The sequence below is a fragment of the Mustela erminea genome, chromosome 7 (genome assembly GCF_009829155.1).
Source record: "Mustela erminea isolate mMusErm1 chromosome 7, mMusErm1.Pri, whole genome shotgun sequence".
In the NCBI taxonomy this organism is placed as follows: domain Eukaryota; kingdom Metazoa; phylum Chordata; class Mammalia; order Carnivora; family Mustelidae; genus Mustela; species Mustela erminea.
Genome location: NC_045620.1, coordinates 101,070,178 through 101,080,081, shown reverse-complemented (window position 1 = coordinate 101,080,081; position 9,904 = coordinate 101,070,178). Strand labels below are relative to the sequence as shown.

Sequence of the window (9,904 nt, the reverse complement as noted above, 5' to 3'; positions counted from 1 at the left end):
CACACCTTGCCTCAGGCATCTCTTCTGTTGGCTGTTTCTGAGTTGTATCCTTTGTTGTTGTTTTGTTTTGAAAATATTTTATTTATTTATTTGAGAGGCAGAGAGTGAGAGCAAGCATGAGAACAGGTTGAGGGGCAGAGGGAGAAGCAGACTCCCCACTGAGCAGGGAGTCTGACATGGGGCTCCACAATCTCAGGACTCTGGGATCAAGGCCTGAGCCAAAGGCAGATGCCCAATGAGCTAAGCCACCCAGGCACCCCCGAGTTGTATCCTTAATAATAATTTGGCAATAGTGAATAAAGTGTTTTCATGAATCTTGTGAGCCATTCTCATAAATTATCCAAACTGACAAGCTGGTTTATCACAAGGGCAGGTGACCACTTGGACTTGGGACTGGAATCTGAGGTCAGGGGGAGGGTGAATTTTGTGGGACGGAGCCCTTAATCTGTGTAATCTGTGCTAACTCTGGGTACTTAGTGTCAGAATGGAGTTAGAGGCACCTGGTGGCTTAGTCAATTAGCCGTCTGGCTCTAGGTTTTGGCTCAGGTCATGATCTTGGGGTACTGAGATCAAGGCCCACATCTGGCTCTGTGTTCAGTGCTCAGAGGGAATGTGCTTGGGATTCTTTCCCTCTCCCTCCCCCTTCCCTCTGTGAACTGCTGCCCCCCTTGTGTGTGCTAGCTCTCATAAATAAATAAATAAATAAATAAATAAAACCTTTAAAAAAATTATATTAAATTGTAGGATACCCAGTTGGTCAGAGCAATTGCTGGTGTGGAAAAAACTCACATATTTGGTGTCAGAAATATTGTGAGTAAAAATGGCTCATAATCTAATCTTGGTAGCAAGGGAAAAGAAATAAAGGGCTCAGATATCCGAAAGGAAGAGATAAAACTGTTCCTATTATCAGATAACGTGATTGTCTGCATAGGAAATCCCAAGGTCTCCACAGAAAACACTCCTTAAACCAATAGGTGAATTTAGCAAGGTCACAGGATACAAGGCCAACACACAAAAACAAAACATATTTCTTTTTATATGCTAACAATGTACAAGTGGAAACCAAAATTTTAAAAAAATTAGTATCATTTATGATACTAAAAAATGAAATTCTTAATTATAAACCTAATAACATACACATAGGAAAACTATGACACTCAGATGAAAGTCATCAAGAAAGATCTAAATAAATGGAGAGGGGTGCTTGACTAACTCAACTGGCAGAGCGCAAGACTCTTGATCTCGGGGTTGTGAGTTCGAGCCTCATGCTGGATATAGAGATTACTTAAAAATAAAAGCTTTAAAAAAAGAAATGGAGAGGGGCGCCTGGATGGCTCAGTAGGTTAAAGCCTCTGCCTTCTGCTCAGGTCATGATCCCAGGGTCCTGGAATCAAGCCCCACATCTGGATCTCTGCTAAGCAGGGAGCCTGCTTCACCGTCTCTCTCTGCCTGCCTCTCTGCCCACTTGTGATCTCTGTCTGTCAAAGAAATAAATAAACAATCTTTAAAAAAATAATAAAAAATTTTAAAAAGAAATGGAGAAACATACCATGTTCATGAATTGGCACACTTAACATAGTAAAGATGTTAATTCTCCCTAAGTTCATTAAACTCAATACAACAAAAATCCCATCAAGATTGTTTATAGATGGGGCACCTGGGTGGCTCAGTGGGTTAAGCCTCTTCCTTTGGCTCAAGTCATGATCTCAGGGTCCTGGGATCTAGCCCCTTACTGGGCTCTCTGCTCAGCAGGGAGCCTGATTCTCCCTCTCTCTATGCCTGCCTCGGTTCCTGCTTGTCATCTCTCGCTGTCAAATAAATAAATAAAATCTTAAAAAAAAAAAAAAAAAGAAAAGATTGTTTATAAGCATAGGGACCCCTGGCTGGCTGGCTCAGTCAGTAGAGCATGTGACTCTAGATCTTGTGGCAGTGAGTTTGAGCCCCACATTGGGAGTAGAGAATACTTAAAAATAAAATCATCATTTTTTATTATTATTATTATTTATTTAATTATTTTTATTAACATGTAATGTATTATTTGCCCCAGGGGTACAGGTCTGTGATTCATCAGGTTTACACATTTTAAAAATAAAATCTTAACTGTCCTGTGACTAACATAATTTAATAAAAAAATAAATTAAAATAAGCCCTGTGCAGTGGCAGTATCGTAGCCAATGAGGTTTATCCGAGGCGCAATTATTGCTAATTGAAAATAATTAAAATAAAATCTTAAGAACAAGGATTTTTTATAGACATAGATAAAATGACTCTAAAACTGATATGAAGGGGTGCCTGGCTGACTCAGTTGGTTGAGCATGTGACTGTTGATCTTGGGGTTGTGAGTTTCAGCCCCTCACTGGGTGTAGACATTACTTAAAAATACAATCTTAAAAAAAATAGTAAAGTAAATGAAGTTGATAAGAAAAGGCCAATAGCTAACACAATCTTGCAAAGGAGGAATGAAACAGAGGTAATTACACAACCCATTTTAAAGCTAAAGTAATAGAGACAATGTACTATTGGTGAATGTTTAGATATGCAGACCAATGAAATATGGAGATTTGATTTTTGACATTGGTGCAATGGAGGAAGGATAATTTTTTCAACCAATAATATTGGAACAATTCTATATCCATATACCAAAAAACCTCACTTTGGCTTAAACTTCATGCCTTGTTTTATTTTATTTTAAGGATTTTGTTTTATTTATTTATTTTTATTTTTTTGAGTAAAGTGATAAAAGTTTATTAAGCAAGGATATAAAAAAAGCTGTTAGAAGTGAGAGCGGTCCTGACAGGGTTGCCAATAAGGGCCTTTAGGGTTGGTCTTTTTACAGAAAGCTAACCAGGGAACTTAAATCCTTTTAACATCTCTATTGATAACACCTTCAGTGGCTTACTTCCTTCTTAGGGGCTGGTTATTCTTTCTTGGTCACAGGTGATTATGATAAAGACACCCACCCTCACACCCAGGGCTTGCCTTATTTATTTCATTTTATCTTAAAGATTTTATCTTTTAAGTAACCCCTACAGCCACACTGGGGCTAGAACTCAAAAGCCTGAGATCGGGGGTAGCATCTTCACCAACTGATCTAGCCAGGCACCCTCTTTGTGCCTTACTTTATTTTTATTTTTTTAAAGATTTTATTATTTATTTGACAGACAGAGATCACAAGTAGACAGAGAGGCAGGCAGAGAGAGAGAGGAGGAAGCAGGCTCCCTGCTGAGCAGAGAGCCTGATGCAGGGCTCGATCCCAGGACTCTGGGATCACGACCTGAGCCAAAGGCAGAGGCTTTAACCCACTGAGCCACCCAGGCGCCCCGTGCCTTACTTTAAAAAATTAAGTCAAATATGATTCTAGAGACATTAAAAACATGTGTGCATCAAGGGACGTGAATAGCTATTTCTCCAAAAAAGACAAGAAGACAGACAAATTGCCAATAATGATGTGAAAAGATGCTCAACATCATTAGTCATTAGGAAAATGCAAATCCAACGTGTAATGAGATAGCACTACACTCCCATTAGGATGAAGATAATTTAAAAAACAGAAAGTAGGGGCGCCTGGGTGGCTCAGTGGGTTAAGCCTCTCGCTGCCTTTGGCTCAGGTCATGATCTCAGGGTCCTGGAATCGAGCCCCACGTTGGGCTCTCGGCTCAGCAGGGAGCCTGTTTCCCTCTCTCTCTGTCTACTTGTGATTTTTCTCTCTGTCAAATAAATAAATAAAATCTTTAAAAAAGAAAACAGAAGTAACAAGTGTTGGTAAGAATGCGGAGAAATCGGAATTCTTAAACTTTTCTGGTACAAATGTAAAATGGTGCAACCACTGTGGAAAAACAATTTATCAGTTCTTCAGAAAGTTAAACAGAATTACCACATGACCAAGCAGTTTTATTACTAGCTATTTACACAAGAGAATTGAAAACAAGCACTCAAATAAATATTTGTACATACGTACTGCGTTCATAGCAGCACTACTCATAATAGTCAAAAGATGGAAACAAACCAAGTACCCATCAGTGGATGAACAGATTGCTTACTTGCAGCATATATAAGTGATAAGATATTAATGAGTCAGAAAAAGGAATTAAATATGTTTTAAATTTTTTTAAAGTAAATTCTACCCCCAGGTGTGAGGCTCGAGCTCTCGATTCTGAGATCAAGAGCCCCACACTCCATTGACTGAGCCAGCCAGACGCCTCGAAAGGAATGAAATATTGACAACTGCTAAAACATGGACAGACTTTGAAAACATGTTAAGTAAAAGAACACGTGTTGGGCCCCTGGGTGGCTCAGTCAGTTAACCGTCTGTCTTCCACTCAGGTCATGATCTCGGGCTCCTGGAATGGAGCCCCACATCTGGGTCCCTGCTTCTCCCTCCCCATCTGTCCCTCTCCTAGCTTGTGCTCTCTCTCACTCTCTCAAGTAAATAAATAAAATCTTAAAAAAAATAAAAAAGGGGCGCCTGGGTGGCTCAGTGGGTTAAAGCCTCTGCCTTTGGCTCAGGTCATGATCCCAGCGTCCTGGGATCCAACCACGCATCGGGCTCTCTGCTCTGCAGGGAGCCTGCTTCCCTTCCTCTCTCTCTCTGCCAGCCTTTCTGCCTACTTGTGATCTCTGTCAAATAAATAAACAAAATCTTAAAAAATAAAAAATAAAAAATCAAATAAAAAGAATACTTACTATTTGTTTTCATTTCATGCAATGTTCAGAATAGGTAAATCCACAGAAACAGAAACCAAGTAGGTGGTTGCCAGGGGTTGCAGGAAGGGAAAAATGGGTACAGGGTTGTGTTTTGTTTTGTTTTGAGAAGTGAGATGTTTTGGAACTACATAGAGATTGTGGTTTCATAATAATATGAATGTACTAAAAGCCATTGAACTGTATACTTTAAAATGGTTAATTTTATGTTATGTGAATTTAAACCCAATAAAAATTAATTGTATAGTTCTTGGATGATGTAATAGAACTTGGTGGTAAAATAAATTTGTTTATAGATATAAATATATAAAGTAAAACTATAAAACTTTTAGAAGGGAATGCTGGAGACAATCTTTGTGACCTGGGGTAAAGAATTCTTAGCCATGATACTGAAGGAATGATCCATAAAAGGAAAATAACATTGAACTTCACCAAAATTAAAAACCTTTGCTCTGTAAAAGACGCAATTAAGAAAATGAAAAGATAAGCCACTGGGAAAAATTATTTGCACGTTCTATATGTGATAAGGTCTTGTATCCAGAATATATAAAGAACTGAACTCAAGAAACAAACAACTGTCACAGACCTGTACCCCTGAAGCAAATAATACATTATACGTTAATTAAAAACAAACAAACAACCGAATTAAAATATGGGCAAAACAGGCATGTCACCAAAGAAGATAAGCAATATTGAATAAGCATATGAAGATGCTGAATAGTATTAGCCAATCTGGAAAAGTAAATTAAAACCACATTGAGATACCATTACAGACCTATCCAGATGGCTATAATGAAAAGAACTGCAGGGATTAGGCCAACTTTCAAGGATGTCTATTAGTAATACACATTGGGAGCCTGGGGAAAGGACAGCTGGGTAACACAAGCCTCAACGCATCTATTCTGACCTGGGCTTTGGCCAGAACTCCATTTATTGCCATTTATTACCTGGCCCCTATATGCTCCTATTCTTCATCTTCTTTTTACAGTTTTATTTATTTATTTGACAGAGAAAGAGAGAGAGAGAGCACTAGCAGGGGGAGCAGCAGGCACAGGGAGAAGCAGGCTCTCTGCCGAGCAGGAAGGCTGATGTGGGGCTCAATCCCAGGACCCTGGGATCATGACCTGAGCCAAAGGCAGGCGCTTAAACTACTGAACCACCCAGGAGCCCCAAAAGGATTTAATTTTAAGGAGTCTCTACACCCAATGTGGAGCTTGAACTCACAACCTCAAGATCAAGTCACATACTCCACCAACTGCACCAGCCAGGTGCCCTCTACATGCTCCCATTCTAACAAGGGCCCCTGATTACACTTTGGTCTCAGGTGATCAAAGTCAGCTGGGAGTCTGTAGCCAATTGTCCTCAAAATGTTTAGGTATTTTCCTTTTCCCAATGCCCAATTACCCAAGTAAATAACCAAAGTCCCTCTGGGAGAAGGCCAGAAGAAATCCTTACCAAGTTCAATGGCCATGTGCTGCAGGGTCCTTTAATCCTGGAGTTCAGCCTCTTCTTCAATCAATGGGTTCTGGGTTTGAAAAGTGACTTTGTGTAGACACTGGGCAAGGAGGTGTGACTTTTCACCAGAGCAACTGCTCTTTCTTCATCATCATCATCATCCTCGTTTTGTTTGTTTTGGTTTGGTTTTGATGGTTCAATTTGAAGAGTACCCTTGTTGGCTAACCAACTATTTTGCCGTGATTGGGACAAGTTCTATTAACAACCTCTCTAACTCTCCTCCGTGCTGACCCTGTTGGCTGCCATTTCAGTCTTGCCGCACACTATGATCATTGCAGCCACCTGGCTTCAACTAGTTAGGCACCGGCACCTGTCACCTGTTGCTTTGGCGTCCTCTCTGGCCATTGCTGAGTGAGCCACTGCAGAGGAGAACAGGTCTGCAAGGGTAAACGATGGAGACAGCTTGCATACCAGGCAGCCTGGCCCCAGACACCACACTTTTCCCAGTTCCCACTACCGCCTGCCAAACCTTTAAAAATAAATGTTAAAATGACCTCTTGGAACCCTTCAAGGGCTGAGGGCTGGGCAAGGGGCTGCCTTTCCGTTTCGTGTTGATGCACTGCCCCCATGTGGCCACATCCCGAACTTCACCCTCATTTGTCTCCCAACACCCTGCCCTCCAGGTTCCCGGTCCTTGCTGTAAAGACCCTCCAACCTCACCCTGCTGGGAAGCACAAGCCCGCGGGCCTCAGAAAGCACCGTGTGACTTCGGACTGGTTACTAACTCTCCTGGACTTCAGTTCTCTCCTTTCTAAAATGGGGTTGTGAGGGTCGCCTAAAAGACTCAGTTGGCTCAGGGTCTGCCTTCCACTTGGGCCATGATCCTGGGGTCCTGGGATTGAGCCCCGCGACTGGCTCCGGCTGGTTGGGGAGTCTGCTTCTCCCTCTGCCCCTTCCCCTCACGTGCTCTCTCTCAAATCAATAAGATCTTTAAAAATAATAATAAAATGGGGTGATGATAGCAAAGTGAATGGAATGATGAGATAAAATAATACAGCTAAATTCCTGGATCCGTAAGGCCCAGTAAACATCACTCTGGTGCTGTAAGGCTGTTCTTTTCTAACTCAGGCACAGTTGGGGGCACCTGGCGGGCTGCGTGGGTGGAGCATGTGACTTTTTTTTTTTTTTAAGATTTTTATTTATTTGTTAGAGAGAGAGAGATACAGAGTGCAAGCACAGGCAGACAGAGTGGCAGACTAGAGGCAGAGGGAGAAGCAGGCTCCCTGCCGAGCAAGGAGCTCGATGTGGGACTCGATCTCAGGACGCTGGGATCATGACCTGAGCTGAAGGCAGCCGCTTAACCAACTGAGCCACCCAGGTGTCCCAGGAGCATGTGACTCTTGATCACCTGGTCTCGAGTTTGAGCCCCATGCTGGGTAGAGCGATTACTAACAAAAGTTTAAAGAATAATAGATTGATCCATCGATCAATCAGGGGTTGGAGCTGTCACCCTCACACCCGTGCTGCAGTTGGGGAGCTGCGAAGTCAGCTGCCAAAGCTGGGGAGCGGTGTTCAATGTGAGGCCACCTCGTTTTCGTTTTTCTTATTTCTTTTTTGTTTTTTAGATTAAAAAAAAAAATTTATTTATTTGACAAACAGAGATCACAAGTAGGCAGAGAGAGAGAAGGAAGCAGGCTCCCTGCTTAGCAGAGAGCCCGATGTGGGGCTCGATCCCAGGACCCTGGGATCATGACCTGAGCCAAAGGCAGAGGCTTTAACCCACTAAGCCACCTAGGCGCCCCACCACCCCCTTTTCAAGGTTCCTTAAGAAACGTTCTGCTAGGGACGCCTGGGTGGCTCAGTTGGTTAAGCAGCTGCCTTCGGCTCAGGTCATGATCCCAGCGTCCTGGGATCGAGTCCCACATCGGGCTCCTTGCTCGGCAGGGAGCCTGCTTCTCCCTCTGCCTCTGCCTTCCACTCTGTCTGCCTGTGCTCGCTCTCGCTCGCTCTCTCTCTGACAAATAAATAAATAAATAAATAATCTTAAAAAAAAAAAAAAAAAAAAAAAGAAACGTTCTGCTAGACTAGTTTGGTTGTTGCTGGCTTACCCAAACCACTGTTGAATAAAAGGCACAGAAGTTGCTGAGATCATGGGAGGCCTGGCTCAGACCCCTGATTCTGAGACTCAGGAAGAGAAGTCCGTCACAAGCCAACGGTCTGCTGCTCTTTATGCTAAAAGGACATTCATCCCCATGGCTGGGGTTAGGGAAGTATGTGTTTTCCTCAAGCCTCTCCTTCCTGCCCCAGTCGCTGGAGCCTCCCAGGGGTGAGACTGCCAGGTGCCTTCCTGGACAGGATTTCTGCCCTTAAACAGGCAGCCTGGGGGGAAAGCTGCTTGTCTCTCCTGTCTCACAGAGCAGGAGAGGCAGGCTCCAGGATGAGGAACTGCTCCAGCCCCACATAGCCAGCCTGGGCCTGAGCTGGGATTGAGTCCCAGATCTGGCTCTTCCCATGCTTGGCCCTGGGTCACTAGAGCAACACCTCCCGGCCTCCTAGTCAACATGGAGCCCATTCATGAAGACTGATCACCAGCCTCACATACCAAGAAAGGGAGCCCTGCGCCCATCCTTGCTGAAGGGATCTCTTTCAACCACTAACACAAGCAGAAATGGCTCAGGAGCCATGGCCTCTCCTTCCCAGCAATTAGCCAGGCTTGTCCATCTGAAGGACATAAGAGGCAGCTGCAATATTGGGCTGGTAATTGATGAAAATCTAGGTGAGGTGTCTCACTTAAATGTTCTTTATGAGTGATGACCTCCAGCCTGTAGAATGCTCCAATTCTGGAGATAATGTTCAAATACGGCATAAAGGCCACCAGTTTAATTCCTAATTTTGAGAAAGAAATTTATGTGTATGGCTGGACCAGTTTGTAAAAGTTATTAAGTGGCTTTAAGTGTCTACCCCAAAATTTTCCCAAGGATGACTTCTAAATGTTCCCAGAGAGACTTTTCTGAATTCTCGGCTCCTCTGAATTTCCCATTGGAAAGATAAGGCAGAAATTTTGACGGGGTTTGAGAAGAACGTTCGAAGAACAAGTCATCTTGTGTTTTCTAGGAGTGTCCTCATCTTAGTTTACTGTCATATTACATACCATGTCAGATGGATTTTATTCCGTCCGATTTGAGTCAGACTACCTGGGTCAGGGGCTTGGCTTTGACAGGGACGAGACCCAGAAAATCCATTTTATTTCCACATCTTAGTGTTAAGCGTTCTCTAGGCAGCTCTGTGGTGGCCAGCGGGACTGTGAGGACTGTTGCTGCTGTGGCTGGGCTGCCCAGCCACGCTTCCACACACTGAGTGCCCATGGGTTTAGACAGACAGGATGTCACCTACACAGGCGGCCAAAGTCAGCATGGTGTCAGCATCTTGTGTCCGGAGTCCCCTGGGATGACGCCGAGCAGGGGGTCCCCAGAGCAGATGGCCCAGGCAGTAAGCCACCGTGCTGTACGGAGAAGCCAGCTGTCACCTCTAGCCCAGTGGCTTCATGGGCAAGGCAGAGGCCTGCAGACATCTTTGGAAGCAGGGAGAAGGGGCAAGTGCTGCCCTTGGGTAGAGGGAGGAGAAGGCCTCATGGTAGGATCCTTAAAGACAGGGAGGTGGGTGAATCAGCCCCAGGGCAGCAACTCCCAAGGTTGCTTACCTCCTTCTGCACCAGGAGGAACTGCAGGGCTGGCTACCAGGATCTGGG

At 43.8% G+C, this 9,904-nt stretch overlaps 1 pseudogene; it reads left to right on the top strand.

Moving 5' to 3' along the window:
* The first annotated feature begins 2,145 nt into the window (after window positions 1-2,145).
* On the top strand, window positions 2,146-2,266 carry LOC116596596 (annotated as a pseudogene).
* The last annotated feature ends 7,638 nt before the right edge of the window (window positions 2,267-9,904 follow it).